Consider the following 20660-nt stretch of genomic DNA (forward strand, 5'->3'; position numbering starts at 1 on the left):
AACCAACTATCTCCTTTGTAAATTGGAAAGTATTTTAACACAATGACAATAGAAAGCTTAGTTGAATAATGGAAGTAACATAGATCACAACTACTTGAGACCCATTATCCTTATGGACACCCTAAGAATCAAGTAGATGGATGAAAAACATAGATGCTTAGGAGGAAATTCCAATAGGGTAATGCCTCTCATGATGGTACATTGTCTATGTTTTAGAACTTTCTAAACTATTAGATGTTTATATTGTGATGACGAATTGGCTGATTCATTGAATATAAAAATTATCTTTTTTTTTTGAAAGAAAATCTCTAAGGAGACTAAGTAACCAATAATGTTGGTTAGGAACTATTCTAATTATCCTATAAAAATCAAGTAGTAGGGAGAAATTGACCCCTCAACTTAGCAAGGATTAGGGAGGTATTAACCCTTTTTGATAGAAAATTTTCTAGCAAGGTATTTTGATTAGTATTTCATTCTTGAATAAAAGAATAAATCTTGATGAAATTGAAACAAAAAGATAACTTTAATCTCATTAAAAGGAAGCCTTCAATGCTTGAAATAGAGGAGTCTCATTGGTGGTAAAGACCCAAGACCCAAGATCAAGAATCATGACTTAAATCAAGTGGAATCTATGCTTATAAGGTCAAACACTTATGCTCAAGTATATTTATCATACTAGTTATCACATTGAAAGAAATGTTTGCATTGTTTCTAGATTCTAAGAAATATGTTATCCAAAAATAGATTAACTCTTGGATGTGTGTACTAGACCTTCCCCAAGGTTATTTGTGCTAGCTCTTCACCAAGGGAGCTAGATTATTGCTCCAAATGCTAGGACCAACACCAAATGTGAAATCTCTCCATAGGGACTTATTCTTTAGTGAGGAGGTTCAAGGAGCTCTGGTTGTAATTATTTGAGTGTTCTAGGACTAGCTTATTCCCTAAGAGCCTAGGCGAACCTCTTGAAAGATCTGATGCTAGCTGAGGATGAACTTGGTAGATTTATGTTTAACATTTTAGCAAAATCTTGATATGTCCTAGAACAACTATTGGAATAAGAATAAATATAATAAATTTTAATATAAATTTTCTTTGAAAAGATTAATTTTCCTTCTATTTGTTTCTATTAGTATGCAATGATAACACGAAGCATTGCTCTCTCTCTCTCTCCACACACACACACACACACACACACATCTCTCTCTCTCTCTCTCTCTCTCTCTCTCTCTCTCTCTCTCTCTCTCTCTCTCTCTCTCTCTCTCTCTCTCTCTCTCTCTCTCTCTCAAACAACCTCCTTTTCCTATCATTGTTTCTACTTTCATGTGGATAGAGATTTAACAACTCCATGTCCTTCACCACCACCTTTTTGCTCTCTATATCTATAAAAATCAATTCTCTCTCTCTCTCTCTCTCTCTCTCTCTCTCTCTCTCTCTCTCTCTCTCTCTCTCTCTCTCTCTCTCTCTCTCTCTCTCTCTCTCTCTCTCTCTCTCTCTCTCTCTCTCTCTCTCTCTCTCTCTCTCTCAAATACTCCACTTACCTCACCATCACCATCACCCCCTGTCTCTTGTTTGCAACACAAAATCATTCATGTGAGCACTCCAGATTGATAGAATGTGCATGACACTATATTATGAGATATGTTGTACTAAATACTTTTCTATTTACTCATAAATTGTGTTCTCTCTCTATCTTTTTACTCATAATTAGTTTTCTCTCTCTCTCTCTCTCTCTCTCTCTCTCTCTCTCTCATTTGCAATACAAAATCATTCATACGAGCACTCCAAATTGATAGAATCTATATATATTGTATTATGAAAAGTGTTGCAACAAATATCTCTCTCTTTCTATCTTTTTACTCACAAATAGTTATTTCTATTATTGTACAAACAAGTCCCCATATCTCTCTCTCTCTCTCTCTCTCTATATATATATATATATATATATATATATAAACATTTATGCTAGCACTCTAGATTGATAGGACTTGTATTACATTGGATTATGATATGTGTTGCAACAAATAGTTCTCTCTTTACTCGTAAATCACTCACACACACACACACACACACACACACACACACACACACACACACACACACACACACACACACACACACACACACACACACACACACACACACACACACACACACACACACACATGCAAATAGAAAACAATTCTTACAAGCAGTTAGGATCTAGATTTATATTACATTGTCTTCTTGCAAGTGTACTAATGTTCCACAACCAAGAGAGACAAGGACAATAAAATATTATAAAAAATTTGACCATAGCTAACCATGGGAGCTATGTATGTATCTTCTCAACAAAATAAAATTCATTTAGGCTAAGAATTAGCATAGTTTTTGCTTTGCTAATCACCCTATGGGTGATGCTAGAAAAGTTTTTATGCTTCCAAATATGAGGTTCAAGTTCTCTTCAGTAAGTATGGGTTGGTGCATAAACATGTTTACATTTGCAATCATTCCAAACACTCAAAGATACATGCAATATAAATGGTTGCATGGTAAACATGTCTCTCTTTTGCTACATGATCTATGAGATCCTAACAATTACATGTTGGATTCTTTGTAATGTACACATCATAACACTCTTGCAAGAAATTGAGTTAGGTGTCTCTAGTTTGAAAAGCTTATGTTTCAAGGCCTTCACCATGTTGTGGCCCTTCACACTTGCATCTATAGCTAATGTTGAATCTATCCTTGTTAAGGAGAGAACTGAGAGATGAGAGAAAGAAGAGCAAAGGAGAGAGAAAGACTAGAAAGTAAGGAAAATAGAGAGAGAAGCCATAGAAGCTATGAACAAGAAGGTGAGATAAGAAACACTAAATGTATTAATATTCAAAAGATGTGAAAATTTACATGTCTCTTCCTTTTATACAAGTGTCAGTATGACAAGGTATTATTAATAATTCCACACTAAATATATCTTTTCCCCATCTTCTTACAATCCATCCCCTTTTGGTAGTAGGTAAACCGGTAATGAAGTCCATGCTAATGTGCATCCGCAAGAATACATAGCCTTTTGAGCTCCTAACTCACAAGAATACATAGCCTTGTCTTGAAATAGACAAGCTCCTCAATCATGGAAAAATCCTAATACTTAGAATTGAGTTTTGGATTTGTATCCTTAATGGGAATTTCTCTTATCATTCTCTAATAACCTAGATCCTTGAGTGCTTCTTCTTTGGCTATTTCTATGATAGGGTTGCTGGGAATTGAAATCATTGTAGTAAGATTTTATGTCCTAGAGGATTCTTATAGGATTAGAGTATTAAGAAATGATTTACGGCTTAATGCATCCGTAACGACAGTCTCTTTGCCTGGTCTATATTTTATTTCAAAATCAAATTTTTGCAAAATTTAGATCCATTGACGTTGCCTCATATTGAGATCTGGCTAAGTGAAAATCCACTTCAGGCTTTTGTCATCGGTGACTAAGGAAAACTTGTTAGCAAGTAGATAATGTCTCCATAATTTGAAGGCATGAATTATAGCAAGTAATTCTAGATCATGCATGGCATAGTTTGTTTCATAGATCTTTAATTTTCTTGAAGCATAGGCTATTGGATGTCCTTCTTGCATAAGCATGCATCCCAATGCAAGGGAGCTTGCATCAGTTATGACTTAGAAATCCTTGCTTAAGTTAGGTAGCCTTAAAATAGGGGCGGTTACCAAACTATGCTTAAGCTTTTCAAAGTTGGATTGTTTGATAGACGTCCATATAATGGTGACTTCCTTCTTGAGTAGATCAGTGAGAGATGCATCGATTGAGGCACAGTCTTTAATGAAGACTCTATACCAACTCCTTACCCCTCAAAATCTTCACACTTCTTTTACTGTTGTTGGGGTGGCCAATATTGCACATCTTTGGCTTTGGCTAGATCCACTAAAATGCCATCTGTTAATTATGAACCCTAGATATTCAACCTGGCTTTTAAAGAAAGCACATTTCTTCTTTTTAGCATATAGCTTGAGTTCTCATTGTTTCAAGAACTATTCACAGCTGTGGTTCATGGTGTTCTTCATTCTTGGAATATGTTAAGATATAACCAAAGAAGACAAGGACAAAATCATCAAAGATAAGGTTTGAAAATGTCTTGCATCAATGGGTTGAATGTGGCAAGATCATTTGTTGATCCAAATGAAATCACAATAAATTCATAATGGCCGTATGTTGTGTTAGGGACGTCTTTCTCCTCGATTCTTATTTGATAGTAGCCCGATTTGAGGTCCATCTTCTAAAATATCTTTGGTTCATGCAATCAATTATGCAACTCATCTATCCTCCCTGGGGATTGGATATTTATTTTTCAGCGCCACCTAGTTCAATCCACCATAATCAATACAAAGGCAGAGTATTCCATATTTCTTTTTTTGAAATAGTACTGAGGCTCTCCATGGTGAATTACTTGGGTGGATGTATCCTTGGTCTAATAACTGTTTGATTTATTCTTTTAGCTCAATGGCTTTAGGAATTGATATCCAATAGGGTCACTTGGCTATAGGAGCAACGCATGAAATGAGTTAGATCTCATGATCTACCTCTTTTTTCGGTGAAAGATCTATTAGGTCTTCTAGAAAAACATCCACATAATCTTTTAGCCAAGATGGTTGGTCCTTGGCTACATGAACTTGCTTGGCCTTATTGAGTTTTATTAGATAGATAGGTAATCCTTTCCTCGGTCCTTTCACTATTCTTGAAGCTTTAGCTAGCTAAACTTTAGGTTTTCATGCTTCTCCCTAATAAGTGGTTACTTGTTTCCCTTCTAGGGTTTTAAATGTAATTTGACCCATTTTGTAATGGATATGGGTGTCGTTTGGAATTAGCCAAATCCATACCTAGCAAACATTCATAAGCCCCGAGGTTCATAATCTAGAAACTCATTTTGGAAGAATTGCCACCCAGACTAAATTCTACCATGCTAGTCTATTGTGTTGAAAGAACTTCTTTACCATTTGCTAGCTCCACAAGCAATCTAGTTGCAAGAATAGTGTTTATGCCTAGCTTTTTTGCACATCTTGGTGATATGAAAGAATGGGCACTCCCACAGATCAAGAATTGGTGATTTGGACCCTTCTTGTTGATAATGGCATGTACTCTTGCTCTTTCCATGTCAATTTCCATAATAGGATCTTTATCATTACTGATTTTCTTCAAGGTTACTCCAACAACTTTGCCCCTAGTACCTTGGTTTTTCCCTCAAATTTGCACTTGGTGGTTGTTTGGCCAAGCTTCGAGAATTGTCTTTTGAAGTGTCCTAGTTCCTTGCAATAAAAGCACCTTGGAGTCTCAAAATTGCACTTGGTGGTTGTTTGGCCAAGCTTCGAGAATTGTCTTTTGAAGTGTCCTAGTTCCTTGCAATAAAAGCACCTTGGAGTCTCATTGTCTTTTCTTGTGGGTACAAAGTTTCCCACTACATTTGACAAGTTGGCTCTCTTTACCCTGTTTGGCTGATATTGTCCTTGGGCTCTTTTTGGATAACCTTGGGATTTGCCCTTATTCTAACAATTTTTGTTCCAAATTTTTACATTTCTTGACTTTTTCTCCATCTCTCAAACTATTGGGACCGCTTGAACCAATGGATCGTGTAAATTTGATGGTTGCATTGACTCAAGATGCATATTTAGGGGTGGATTTAGACCATTGCAAAATTTGGATACTTACTATGAGATAATAATAATTGCTGTATAGCTTACAAGTTTTACAAATTTGGAGTAATAAGATTCTAGGCTTAGGCTTAGCTGATTCAAGTTGAAAAATTCGTTCATGTTCTAGGTGTGATACATGGGTGGAAGGTATCTCCCACGCATATCATCCTTAAAACATGGGCATCCCTTGTCAGTTTTAGTTTTGTGATCATTGCTTGATTTGATAGTGCCGTCCCTACAACAATGAAATAATCTTCCATAGATACTATCCATGTTTTTGCCTCAGTTGGAGTATCCTTCCTTTTACCATTGAATTCTGGTGGCTTGTACTATTTGAGAAGAAATTTATTCTCTTGAGATTTTGTGCCATTGAGGTTAGAAGTAACATCTTGGGGATTTAAACAATTTTCATGATCAAATTTTTCTCTAGTAATAATATTCAAGAAAGATGTCAACTTGCTTAAGGTGACCTCATTAATTTTGGAAGAGAAGTATGCATTATTTAGTCTTCCTGATAATGATCAGGGTTTGTACATTAAAAATAAAATTTTAATTATAGCTAAAAATTGTTTCTATTTTTCGACTTACCTATGGGTCTCGGGTAACTCAACATATCTTATTGGCTGGAATTGCGGTGTGTACATCCATATTTGGGTATTTAGTGGGAAGGTCTAGATATCCTTCTATGTAATACTTATGACAAGGTTTACTTCCTATAATAGCAATTCTATTGAGAGCGATATGAACTTAGTTAGTTCATCATTTATGTAATGATTTTGGTGATCTAGTCGCTGAGATATACACATGACTTGAAATACAAGGAATTTCTTTCTAGCTTCGTTACCTTGAAATAAATTGCGATTAGTTTGTAATAACTCTATTCCCACTAGGATTTAACAAATCTAAACTTCTTTAAAAAATTTGAAAATTTGCAACAAAACTGATAGTATTTTTCCATTATTCTTAGTTATGAAGGTGACAACCTATTTTGATTACAACATGTGGACAAAAGTAATTCCCTACGTAAATAGGAAGGGAATACATTATTCGAGTAGCTTAGAGGCTTATATTATTCTTGGAAGATGATTTCCTATTACATCCATTAAATAATAATTAGGGTTCTAAAAAAGAATATCCAAAAATCTATATTTTAGGGGAAGATCAAGTAATCCATTCTTTTTGTAGTTTTGCAGTGATTGGAATGACCTACAACCATCACTTTGTCAGCCGTATAACCTCATTGACCTCCTCGTAGAAATGTGCCAGTTTAATTTGACTTGTCGTCCTCCATGAACATGTTCATAATTTACTCTAGCCTAGTAGAATAGATAAATCTTGGCAACCTTAAGGGTTTCCATCCATTTCACCCTCTTTAAATTGTTTTGGAGATAAGCAAGATTGTATGCGTCAATGTAACAGTACTCTCCACTTAAAATCCATTGTCTTTCACAATACAAGGGCGAAGGATTATATATCTAGTCTAATACTCGCATCATCTGGGTTCTCCAGTTGAAACTAGATGAGTGCATAGCTAACATAAACATGACCTGGAAAATGAGGTGTACCACAGCTTATCTACATTATTTATATTAAAGTACGTATTTATTACTTTTTACACATGCAAAATGCATAAAAATACTCTTTACACCTACCAACCAATGGAAAATTATAAATGATAGGGAGAAGTGTTGTGGGGAGTCAAGAATCCATTAAAATATGATTTTATGTATATCTTAACATGTAGGATTTTTTTGCTTTAAGTCCAAGAAGGATAGTAGTACGAATTACTTCGGTGCTACCTTAGCAACGACACATTGCATTAGAGTGAAGTCATGGAAGGGCTTGTTTGCATACAATCCATGCTGTTTGATCTATAAGTTTACTTGTTTGTGCACTTAAAGATATTCACTTTGCATCCCCGTTTTATATATGGTATCATGAGAATCATCTTGTGGATGTATAACACTTGTTTGCAAATATTTGACCCACATTGACTATGAGGTTTCCTAAGCGGTAAATTTAGACGATCATTTCCTTTGCGGCTTGATTTGGTAAGGATTGAATTATCTCCTGGAACAAATTTTGAAAGAGAGGACTATGTTACATATATGCTTTATGTTGAAAGGACACATCTTGGGGCTAATCCTTGGGGTACACAACAATTAGCTAGGGGGTGCTCCCTATGTGTGTGATATGAGGTGCTAGTCACCGATTTGTTTGGAAACTCTAATTGCTTGGAGTCGAGAAGGGTAAAACGTTGGACTATGCGTTAGAAATAGTATCTACAAATGGATTCTTTGGTTCAATAAGTTCATAGTGTTTATACACTCTTGACCCTGAGGCCATGGGGTTGTTTAGGTGAGTTTAGGAGGCCCGCCGGCTAGAGCACTAGAGCCAATGTCGGCCCATTTTTGGTCTCGATAGGTGGTGCATTTACTAGGAGTAGCTAATAAGTGGCGGTTTTTGAATCTTTCGTAGTTAGGGACTAGTTAGATTGTTTATGCCAAAGAGCATCGAGATTGACCCTCCCTATAAACACTGTCAAGCCAATATCCAAAAATAAGAAAGAGCCAAAAGGGCTAAATAGTGGGCTGAAATAATTAGTGTTGAGTGTTGAAATGACCTATTTTTTGGCTGATTTTTGTTATTTTTGAGAGTTGAATGGTTGATTTTATGAGATGATTGATTGGTTTGGAAGTGGTTTGAGAGTGTTTTGGATAGGTTGGAATGGTTTTATTAAGCTCATAATGTTTATTAGTAGAGATGTGAAGTTCTATTGATGTTCTGATATTTTCTGTTTGGTCCTGATAGCTTCTGTTGAGCTTCTGTTTTGTTCTGTTTTCTCTCTATATGGAAGGATGGAGTATTGATTGATAGGGTTTGAGATTGTTTGAAAGTTTATTGAGTGATTTTTGATGGTTTGGAATGGTTTTGGTATGAGTTATGTGGTTTTGATGCTTTCTGTTGATATTCTGTAACTCTCTGTTGAGCTTCTGTGAGTCTCTGTAGACCTTCTGTATGCTTCTGTATGCCTCTGTATGTGTTCTATTGGATGAGAGTGTAGCTTGGGAAAGTTTTCTAGTCTTGGAAAGAGGTGAATACAAGTACAAAAGAGCTAAAAGAAGTCAAAGAAGTAGCTGCTGAAGACTCAAGTAAAGACTGGAGTGAAGTGTCAGTGGTGAGCTATGAAGAGTCACTGTAGTGGCTCTAGTGCCTCTTCATATCAGACATACCTCTTGGGAGGTGCATCCACCACCTAAGAAGGATTATTGAGGGTTATTATGAGAGCATTGTAGTGAGGATATGATGTACTATTGATAGAGAGAGAGAGAGAGAGAGAGAGTCAGAGATAGTCAAATCTATGAAAATAGTGTAATTGTATATGAGAGATTGAGAGAGAGAACTATGAAGATATTGAAGATGAATAATATGTGATTGATTTCCATTCAAAGATGGTGTATTCCTTTGTGTTCTTTGTTCTATTGATGGATTTTGTGAAGATGTTGGAGAATATGGTTGATTCTATCAAATCCGTGGGAGATATCTACTATGATGTTGCGTGAAGAATTGCTATTTTCTTTGTTTTGATGATCAAAAGAATGAAATAAAAGCTTGTTGATGTTACAAGATATATTTTCTCGCAAGAGAATTCCCTTTTCCTTGGTGTTCCTCTTGGGGCTCCATATTTTTGGTGCGCAGCCGGGGAAGCTTGCCATCAACAAGTACTAGAAGAGGCTGAAAATGAAGGAAATGGTGGGAGATTTGGCATTCATTGAGAAGTTTCCAGACATCATCAAGTAGGAGATTGTGAAGAAGCTTCAGGAGTCTTGGTCTGTGGAGGTTCACAAAAATAATAAGGAAAAGAGTTGGAATTTGTTCGTGGATGCTCAACATCAAGATACGTGGGATGCTTGGTGCACTGATAATCTTCTGTTTGTTCAATTAGCAACCCACTGGAAGTTGGTAGATAGAGTGTTCTTTACAACATACACTGTTGAAACCATCAGAAGCTGGCATTACTATGATGATGGCACCACCACAATGCTTAGACATATGCATTTTGACACCTTCAGAACCGAATACCTTCCTCTGTGCAGTGGCATGAAAGCAGAATTCAGAGACGTTGAAAAGAAAGAAGTATAAGAAATATTGGCAAGAGAGTCCTCCAGAGACTGAAGCCTTCTGTTAACCCTCTGTGGAGCACTAACAACATAGTGGAGCCAACCCCCTGATGAATGACGCAATAAAGAGGCAAGCGTTAGAACGAGTCCAGAGGTACGTGAGAAGAGGGAAAGCAAAAATCAAAGCCGAGAACGAGCTCGCAGGAGAAGCCGCCTTTGACGCCCTTGCGGAACTCTTTACAGAAGTCCCAATGGCACATCAAGCCCTTCCTCCTCCTACTGGAGGTCCTCTCCCAAGCCAGATCTGTCCTGGAAATATTGATGACAGGCCAGCGAATGTAGTTCTATTGCCAGTTTTTAAGGGAGAGTACAATGAAGACCCCGATCTTCATGTAGTAGAGTTTATGGTAGCATGTGTGGCTAACAATGCTAGAACCCCTGAGCATTGGTTAGCAATATTTCCCATCACTTTCAAGGGTGCGGCGTTTCAGTGGTATGAGAGACAAGCAGCAGGAACTTTTGGCACATGGGACGACCTGAAGTTGGCCTTCCTCACTAAATTCAGGCGTGAAGGTTTTGAAGAGCGAATGCGAGAGGAATTTATGAATTTAAGTTAGTCCTCTGGAGAAAGAGTAGAAGCTTATGTCTCACGAATGGAATCCATCCTGAAGAGATGGACTAACCATAATCTAGATGATGGCATTCAGAAAGGAGCGTTTCTCAGAGGATTACAACCAGAAGTCCGTAAGTTTGTGGAGCTGCAAAGACTAGCCACACTGCAAGCTGCAACAGAAGGTGCAAGACTGTACGATGAAGTGGAAGCTAGATTGGTGATGAATCCAAGAAGAGGAGTCCTACCTCCTTTGATGCCAGGAATGATGTACCCACCAAATGCAATCCCAGGGACTGTCCCCTATCCCTACCAACAAATGCCCCCAGTATCACAGTACAGTGCACCAAATCCATAGTGGCCACAATCAATGCCTCAAATGATGGTTCAACCACAACAACAATGGTCCCAACCAATTTCCCCAATGCCAAATCAGCAGCAACAGTGGAACCCTACCAACTGGAGCCAACTGCCAACAGTTCAAACAGGAGCTCTGAATCAGAATCAGAACAGAGACCCCTTTGCACCAGCCCAACCTATTTATGCAGTGATTACAGAGACTCCTCAAAACCCTACTACCAGTACCTCAAGAGGAGAAAGCTTGAAGGATTATTTATCCAACTCAGTTGCAAATATCAAAAAGGAGTTGATGGATGTGGTTATAGAGCAGCTACATACACTGAAAGTGAATACCGCTAGCATATCCAACGTTGCAGGAGCAGGAAGAGATGTGATGCGGTCAAATACTTGGTGTGGTAAGTGTCATCAAGCAGGCCATTTAGCCACTGAATGTACACGAAAGCCAACAGTCCTTGGAGCTTTTTGTTCCTATTGTTTGTGGAAGAACCATATAGAGGATATTTGCTCTCTGAAGGGGATGCATGATAGGAGAAGGAAGGAAGAAGACGCAAGATTCAACTTGTTGGAATCCAAAATGACAACACAGGATATTGGACCCAAGCCTAGGGAGTTTGGTCCTAATTTCGGACCCAGAAGATTTCCATCCCAAAGTTACAGAGGAAGACAGTCTGGCAGTGGTCAGAGATTAGAAGTGGAGTGTTACAAATGCGGAGAAAAGGGACATATTTCACCAAATTGTCCAAATCCGAGAAGGTCAGTGGATTACAAGCCCTTATGCAGTCGATGCAAAGGAGAAGGCCACACTGCAAAAGACTGTCCAAGCCCAGCCCTAGTGAAAAACAGTGCTACTGATAGTCCGGCCAAGGCCCAAGAGCCTACCTCCAATTTAGTGGAATTGGAAGTTGCTGCCATCACGCGTGCAAAGAAGAAGGAACCACCTATCCAAAAAGAAAATAATCATCCTGCCAGAACAGTGAAGTTCAATCTTCCAACAGAAGAACAGAACAGAACAGAGCCTTAGAGTGCCGTATAGAGCACTGCAGTGCCACAGAGAGTCACAGAGACAATTCCAGAGATAGGACCAGAGGTTCAAGAGATAGAAGAGGAGGAGGTGCCACAAGTGGCAGAAGAAGGCCCCCTGATACCCTTGTTGGAAGAAAAAAGGAAAATAAAAATGGGTGTTGCCCCATTCCCTAACCGGTTAGAGAAGCTAATGGATCCTATTAAGGAATACGATCTAGTTAGAGATCTAGATACCTTTAAACCAAACCTCACATTCTGACAATTATTGATGTTGTCTCCTAGTTGCCGAAAAAGGTTCAAAAGTATATTGACAAGAAGACGTGGCTTAAGGATTGCTCCCTCAATAGCAACAAAGTCCAACAAAGCTCCAAAGCATGTAAAAGAAATGGACGTGGCTAACGCCTTCCTAGATCCGGGTACCCCAGAGACTGGCTTTTGGATTGAAGGTTGCTTCATTGCAAATGCACTGATTGATAGAGGCTCATCAATGAAAATTATGACGGATGTGACAATGAAGGATCTAGGCCTACAAGGTGTGCAACCAACCCAATGGCTCATCAGATTGGCGGATCAGAGTAGAATCAAGCCTTTGGGCATTCTCCCATATGTGAAGACTACAGTGGCTGGAAAAGATTATTGGCTAACCTATCTGGTGGTGAAGCCAAACTCTTATGGTACATCCTACCCCCTATTACTGGGTAGACCATGGCTTTTTGAAGCCAGAGCAAGGACGGATTGGTTCAAAGGAACCTTAACCTTGGGTAGAGGACCTAATAAAGTGGTGCTGAAGCTATATGGTGCTAAAAAAGGTCATGGATCCACCTCCTTGGAATTATCTTCTGACTCCCCTAATGAGGCTACAGATGGAACATCAGCAGACGAAGATGCTGTCAAACAGATCCTTCCCAAGAAAACAGTGGTATGTTCCTTAACAGTGGATACTGTAAGCCAACTCCCAAAAGATGCAAAGTCCCTGTCAATGGGTGAATACTTCCTACCTGAACCAGGAATGATTTCCGAAATCACTTCTGACAGTGAGATAGAGGCTTGGATGTACTGCTCTCCCTGTTACATGGCCATAGCAGAGCCAGAGACAGAGGCAGAAGATGAAACAGAGCACCTGTTCTTCTCTTACAGAGCTCCTACAGAGACAGAGACAGAGACAGAGACAGAGATAGAGACAGAGACAGAGACCGAAGAGGATGGAGATGATATTGAAGAAGAAGGTTATGGAAGCGAGATGGAAGAGTCTATCCCACCTGAAGAGGATACATATGAAGAAGAAGTTTCAGAAGCATCAGAAGCCGACGAGCTCATGCTGTGGGACAGAATGGCGATGGTATCATTTGGTCTGGTAAATGGATTTTCTCATATGCAAAATCTTTATAAGAAATGGATTAAGAAGAACAAGCCGTCTTTCAGCAGTGGCTCTTGCCGTCCTCAACCATCCTTGCCAAAGAAAGATGATGATGATGCACTGTGCCAACAAGCACTAGTCTCACGATTCCAACAGGCATCCGAGGGTCCCTCTTATGTGATGTTCTTGGACGTGTCATCAGAAGATGAGTCTTCAAGCCAAGAGGTAACTAATCGTGAAACCAAACCCGAAACGGCTCTAATCCCATTTCAACATCTCAAGGAGCAACCTAAGACTCCACCAAAAGGAGACGTTGGTTCTAGTGGGACATTAGAAGAGGACACCACCCCCTTTAAGGAGTCGGATCTGTATCCAGAAGCAGTCCATGGGACCTTCATCCGTGAAGTAGAAGGTGAAAGGCAGTTAACTTTTGTGGATGCAGATGGCATTGAACGCAATTTGAAGGTGGGTAGCAGCCTACCAGAAGAGGGGTTGTCAACTTTGTACAGCTTGTTGAAAGAGAATTTGGATGTGTTTGCGTGGTCTTACAAAGACCTAAAGGGGATTGATCCCACAATATGTCAGCATCATATTGACTTGGAGCCTTATGCCAAGCCAGTACGGCAACGACAGAGGCAAATGAACCCGAATTATTCGACCTTGGTGAAAGCAGAGCTGCTGAAGCTTCTGGAAGCCGAGTTCATCTATCCAGTGGCAAATAGTGAATGGGTCTCACCCATCGTGGTTGTACCCAAGAAGAATGGAAAGCTTCGTATATGTGTGGATTTTCGCAAGTTGAATTCAAAAACCAAGAAGGATCACTTTCCTATCCCTTTCACAGACCAACTGTTGGACACAGTGGTAGGACATGAGCTTTATTCCCTTCTGGATGGATTGAGTGGATATAACCAATTGCAGATAGCAGAAGAAGACCAATCCAAAACAACCTTCACCACAGAATGGGGGACCTACGCTTATCGAGTGATGCCGTTTGGGCTCTGCAATGCCCCTACTACCTTCCAGCGAGTCATGATGGCCGCATTCCAAAATCATCTGCACGACTTTATTGAGGTATATTTGGATGACTTCTGTGTCTATAGTTTGATCAGTGAACACTGGGGACATTTGGAACAATGCTTTGACCGATGCCGAGAGTATGGGATTTCCCTCAACCCCGACAAATGCATCTTTGGGGTCTCTTCTGGAGTTCTGTTGGGCCACATTGTCTCTGCACAAGGGATATCAACAGACCCTGCAAAGATCGAGAAGATTGCAGCTTTGACAGCACCCACCAACCTCAAACAGTTGAGGGGATTCCTAGGCCATGTGGGTTACTACAGAAGGTTCATAGCCCATTTTGCAACAAAGGCAACCTCCTTGCACAAGCTTCTGAGGAAAGATGCAGAGTTTATTTGGACGGAAGAATGTGACAAAGCCTTCAACACTCTGAAGCAGTGTCTGATTGAGGCACCCATTCTGCAACCTCCTGATTGGACGAAGGAGTTTCATGTACACACTGATGCATCAGTTGAAGGGCTAGGTGCTGTCCTATGTCAAAAGGGCCCCTTGAAATTAGATCAACCCATCTATTACGCAAGCCAAAAAGTCACTGATAGGGAACGGAACTATACAATGACAGAGCTGGAGTGCTTGGCAATGGTGTTTGCCCTAGAGAAGTTTTGCCACTACCTACTGTCTACCCACTTTAAATTTTATGTGGATCATGAGGCCCTGTCCTTCCTGATGAAGAAAGAAGACGTGAAAGGACGACTGATGAGATGGCTCCTTTTATTCCAGGAGTTTGACTTTGAGGTAATTACCAAACCTGGTCGTTCCCATGTTGTGGCTGATCATCTGTCGCGTATCCCACAGATTGCAGAAGAGGAGCAGGATGATCCGGACCTCCCAGATGCTTCCCTATTCGTGGTAGAAACTGTAACCCCCTGGTATGCAGACATTGCCAATCTGCTGGCAACCCAACAATACCCTCATGGCATTTCTAGTCGGGAAAGGAAGAAGCTCATGTTAGAATCAGCCCCCTACACCCTGTTAGGCGGTGCACTGTACAAGAAAGGTAAAGATGAAGTGCTCAGAAGATGTGTTGCAAGAGATGAGATTGGGATTGTTCTGAAGGCTTGCCATGACGAGCCGTGTGGAGGCCACTTTGTAGGAGAAGCTACAGCCAGGAAAGCTCTGTTAGCATGTTACTAGTGGCCGACCATCCACAAGGATGCTTATGATTACTGTAAGCGATGTGATGCCTGTCAGAGAATGGGGAAACCTACCAAGACAAGTGCCATGCCACTGCAACCTATCCTTCCTTTGAAGCCCTTCGAGAAGTGGGGCATCGACTTCGTTGGCCCAATCGATCCTCCCACCAGAAGGAGACAGAACAGATACATCTTGATATGTACATATTATGTCACAAAGTGGTGTGAAGCTAAAGCCCTAAAGCGGGACGACGGTAACATCGTGGCCCTGTTCATGTACGAGAATATCATCACCCGTTTTGGCAGTCCCCTAGAGCTGGTAAGTGACAGAGGCACTCATTTCATTAATAAAGTCATGGAAGAGTTGACAGAGCTGTATAAGATCCGCCATCGCAAGTCCACTCCTTATTACCCCAGAGCCAACGGCCAAGTCGAAGTCACGAATCGCATCCTCTGCTCGATTCTGACAAGAACAATTGCCGCACATCGTCGTGATTGGGATGATCGACTTACAGAGGCCCTCTGGGCATACAGAACCTCCCATAAAGCAGCAACAGGATAGACACCCTTCCAGCTGGTGTATGGTACAGAAGCTGTTTTCCCTGTTGAACTGGAATTGCCCTCTTTGCGAGTGGCTATCAAAGAGCGTTTAGGGGACGCTGATTCACTGCAACGCCGTCTCCTACACCTAGAATGTTTGGACAAAACTCGCAGGATGGCTCTACAGTGAATGGAAGCCACGCAAGCTCGACGTAAGGCTTACCATGACAGCTTCATCAAGCACAAGGAGTTCAGAGAAGGTGATTTGGTCCTAGCCTATGATTCACGATTTGGCAAGTTTCCTGGCAAGCTTCAACAGCGGTGGATGGGCCCATATAAGGTACTTGCTATCAACCCTAATGTCTCTGTCCAAGTGCAGACTGTTGATGCCTCTGATGATCCTTTCCTGATCAATGGATATCGCCTGAAGAAGTACTTCCCTCCTTGGGGATCTTGACAATCACGGTCACCTGATCCTTTCCCCCATTGGCGTGGCACTGTAACTCTTATGATGCTACTTCTGATAGTCGTTCTTCAGCCACTCCTAATGAGGTGGACACAACCCTCTGTCCCCTCAGTCCCACCTCCCGCCCCTGATATCTTATCCTCTATTTTCCACCAGTGACAGTGGCGAGGATGGTTCTGACACATGGTATTTCTACCATTCTTCCTGGTACTTGAAAAAAAAGATATATCGGTCATGGGAGAAAAGGACTTCGGTCCCTGTCATGCCGACCTATTCTTCGAGAAAAGGTGGAGACACCCTCGGGAATAGGGGAAAACAAGAAAAAGAAAAAGGAAAAACAAGAAAAAAGAAAACAAGAAAAACAAAACTGTTATGGGAGAAAAGGAAGAAATTCCCTGTTATAGCAGGCCTCGTTCCAAGAAAAGGTGTTTAACACCCTTGGGCGGGAAGCTGGCTGTGGAAAAGGTGGCAACACCCAGCAGTCCAGAAAGTGGATTCACAAGTTGACATCCTCAGGATCCAGTTTCGAAGCTGCCTCCCTTGGTACGTTGTGTCCTGTGCCTTTCTGCAGAGCGTTTGACAGTCCTCTAGCAAACTCCATGTTCTTATGTAACACAACGTTCGATCTGATGGCTACCTCCCTGGGTATGCCTCTTCAACAACTAACGACGCGATCTTCATCGAAAAACAATCGAGTGACGTGAGCTTTCATCCTAACGGGATGGGGATATGAGTATGGGTTGCCCTCTGTATTTATTAAATGAGAGTGAGACAGAGGGTGGGGCGAGTGACCAGTCTTTTCCCTTCAAATCAAATGAGAGGTGAGATGTGTGAATGGAGTGTTGCACACACGGGAAGGGCCTCTCAATGCACAAAGCACGATCTGTTTTTGTGCACTGCACCATAAGGCTCCCTGGCCTTCCTTCTCGCACCGTATGCCAGCACAGGGCGGGATGCACAGTTGCACCATCAAATGCGCACAAGGCATACAACCTGTGCACAAGTGACCGTGAGGATTACATCAATGGGTTTCAGGAACGGACTGCCCTTTGTATCTTTTGGCAGAGTGTGAGACAGAGGGTGGGCTGAGTGTGACTGGAGTTTCTTCAATCAATTACCGAGAGGTGAGGATTGAGGGACGTTACGACCTTTGGAGTCAGGTACGTTCCCGTTTCCCTATGCACCCACGGGCTAGGTTTTTGCCATTAGCACAGGACACATCACTTTGTTTTGTACACTGCACTGTAAGGCTCCCTTGCCTTCCTCCTTGCACCTATGCCAGACGGGTTGGACGCACTAATGCACCATCAATTGTGCACCCTGGCATACTCCCTCTGCACCATTCCTTTGTCGCTTCTTAAACTAGGGTGTGAGACATGGGTTTTCATCCTGCTTTCCTCGAGTGATATTAATAATGGGGCGAGTGACTGTTCTCTCATCCCATTTGAGTGCTGTAAGCTGAGTGACTCTCCTTCGTCAACGACACCGACTCGACGCAATTCATCCATCAGCTACCTCTCTAGATGCTGCCGAGCGACTCCTTTGCAAGTTGTGCAACCTAGTGAGAGAATAGCTCTTGACGCTACTGATCATGAATCTCTTATGAATCCTCTACATTAAACATTGTAGAAGAGGTAAAAGATATGATGAAACATTATATAGATATGATTATCGAGCAATACTGCCAGATCACCGTAGATGTTAATTTTTCGAAGCACTAACAAAATTTAATGGATACTAGAAAGCCAAATGATGGGGGCCCATCATGATTTAGCTGTAAGTGGTGTGGTGGATAGCATTTCCCTCTTAATTGTCCCAATGTCAAATGTGATATATGTAGAAAGTTTGGTCATCTAGCCACCACCTGTTGGAATAGGGTTAGTTCTCTCCAGGGAGATAGCCCAACAACCTGGTCTTGTGAACCATCGTGTGAATAATGAGAAAACTAAAGGAGAGGGTCCTAAGCAAACTTTGCAAAGGGGTAAAGCCACACTCAAGGAAATCGAAAGGTGCTCAGAAAGGTGACCCTAGCACAAGTAAAGCTAACCCTAAATCTAGTAAAGATGATAAGAAGTTGTATGCCCAGGTGGGGCCTCTTGAAAACGAGGATGTTTTGGAGGAGTTTATTGTTAAAAGAAAACAAAAATTGAAGGAAAAAGAGGATACTAAGATTTCAAGAAGCCAAAAGAGCAGTTGGTGTGGAAAGAGAAGAGAGTAGTGGCAAACTTCTATGAGTTTGACCTAGCAAACATTCTTTGTGAAGTTAAATTGGGTGTGAATCTACTACCACTAATTCAATTATCACCGAGCATTTGTAAGGAGTTCAAGAGAATCCTACAAATGGGTTATGTTGTTGAACCTTTTGGTGTCCATCAAGTGGGTAGTGAATGGTGGGATCATGTGGAGAAGCACTACCCCAGGGTGCAAGCTTTTGGTGTCCATCAAGTGGGTAGTGAATGGTGGGATCATGTGGAGAAGCATTGCCCTAGGGTTCAGGCTTATGTTGATCATGTGGAGAAGCACTATCTTGGGGTGCAGGGTTTTTGTGTCCATTGAGTGGGTAGTGAATGGTGGGATCATGTGGAGAAGCACTATCCTAGGGTGTGGGCTTATGTCGATGGAATCTTGATAGACAATGCAATGGTGGAACCTAGCTCATCCGTAAACGTTATGAGTATGGATTTTTTGGAGAGGCTAGGTCTACCAATCCAAAAATACATCACAATAGTTTTAAAAATGGCTTATGATAGCCTAAGACAATCGAAAGGAATGGTAACACTATGTGATAGTTGCTAACATTAAGTGCATCCTTGACTTCCATATTATTCAATTTGCTAGAAGGCCAAGCTAGCAGTTGTTGCTTGGATATCTGTGGATATTGCATTTTGATTGCTTGGTGGATATCCCAGTTGGTCGACTGATTTTTGGGTGTGGATTAAAAGTTGGCAGGGTGAGAGATATATTCTTTTATGGACTATTTTGTGGGTTATAATTAGATGGCCATTAACGAGGATGATAAGATGATATTCATTACAATCTTTGTTACTTTTGTATACCATGTGATGGATTTTGGCCTATATAATGCTCTTGGGTCTTTGCAAAGAATGGCGGACAAGACCTTTGTTGATATATCCCCTCAAGAGCTGAAGGTTTTCATAGATGATTTGGGGGCAACTACCATCACTCGTCAAAGATAATTGATTGTTCTATGCACATGCTTTGAGTGCTATCGTGAGTGTTGAATAGTATTGAATCCTTGAAAGTGTGTATTCAGGGTGCCTTATGGTTTGCTATTGGGTCATCTTATGAGTGTGGCTAGTATTGCCACCGATCTTAAAAAGGTGGTTATTCTAGCTTTAAGCCCCCACCCACTTGCCCTAGGAAAGTTCACAGTTTTGTTTTATCTGTGGTTACTATTTTGGATTCATTAATGCATTGATTGAATGCTTATTACCCTTGATAAATCTTTTGTCTCACAACCATGTTTTGGAATGGATAGAAGCATGCAAAGTGGTGTTAGAAGATGTTAAAATGGAATTGTCCAAAGCGCCGGTTTTGAAAGCTCTAAAAAGGTCTGAGGTTTTCCATATACTCACAACTTTGACAAGGGGTAATATTAGTTGTTGTCTATCCCAAATTTGGGAGGCACAACTTTATCATCCTATTGCATTCGCAAGCCAAAAGTTGGGAATTTTAGAGCTTCATTATGGCTCTTTGGAGAAGGTTTGCTTGGCTTGGTTTTCACCACCAAGAAGTTCTGACACTATATTCTTTATGAGAAGATGGTGTTTTTCATCGAGGCAAAGGGATTGTGCTTATTATTGAACAAGATGCAGCCCCTTGACCACCTAGCCAAGTGGTTGATTTCTTTGTACGAGTTTGATTACAAGATTAGGAGTAAGTGCCAAAGCTGTAGGGCATTGTTGAGTGCCTTATAGATTTTGGTAAGCCCAAGGAAGAGTGGGCTGGTATTAGTGACTGTCAGAATTTATGCAAGATTGATGCAGCCTCTATTCTATCATGGTATGCATCCATCACACATTATCTATCAACAAGCAACCCAATGAAAACTCTTTCTAAATTTGAGAAGAGGAAGATTAAGCAACAAGCTCTTTGCTTTTCAATAATAGTGAATACTTTATATAGGAAATGTGTGGATGAGATTTATCTTTGTTGTATGTTGTCTGATGAGGTACCCTTTATTTTAGAGGAATGTCATGCTTTAGCATGTGGAGATCATTTTACTGAATGACTTATCGCCTAGAATGATTTACATGATGGCTATTGGCAGTGGATAGTA

The sequence above is a fragment of the Lygodium microphyllum genome, chromosome 4, assembly GCF_053477565.2.
Source record: "Lygodium microphyllum isolate KBCC chromosome 4, Lygodium_microphyllum_v1.1.10, whole genome shotgun sequence".
Taxonomy (NCBI): domain Eukaryota; kingdom Viridiplantae; phylum Streptophyta; class Polypodiopsida; order Schizaeales; family Lygodiaceae; genus Lygodium; species Lygodium microphyllum.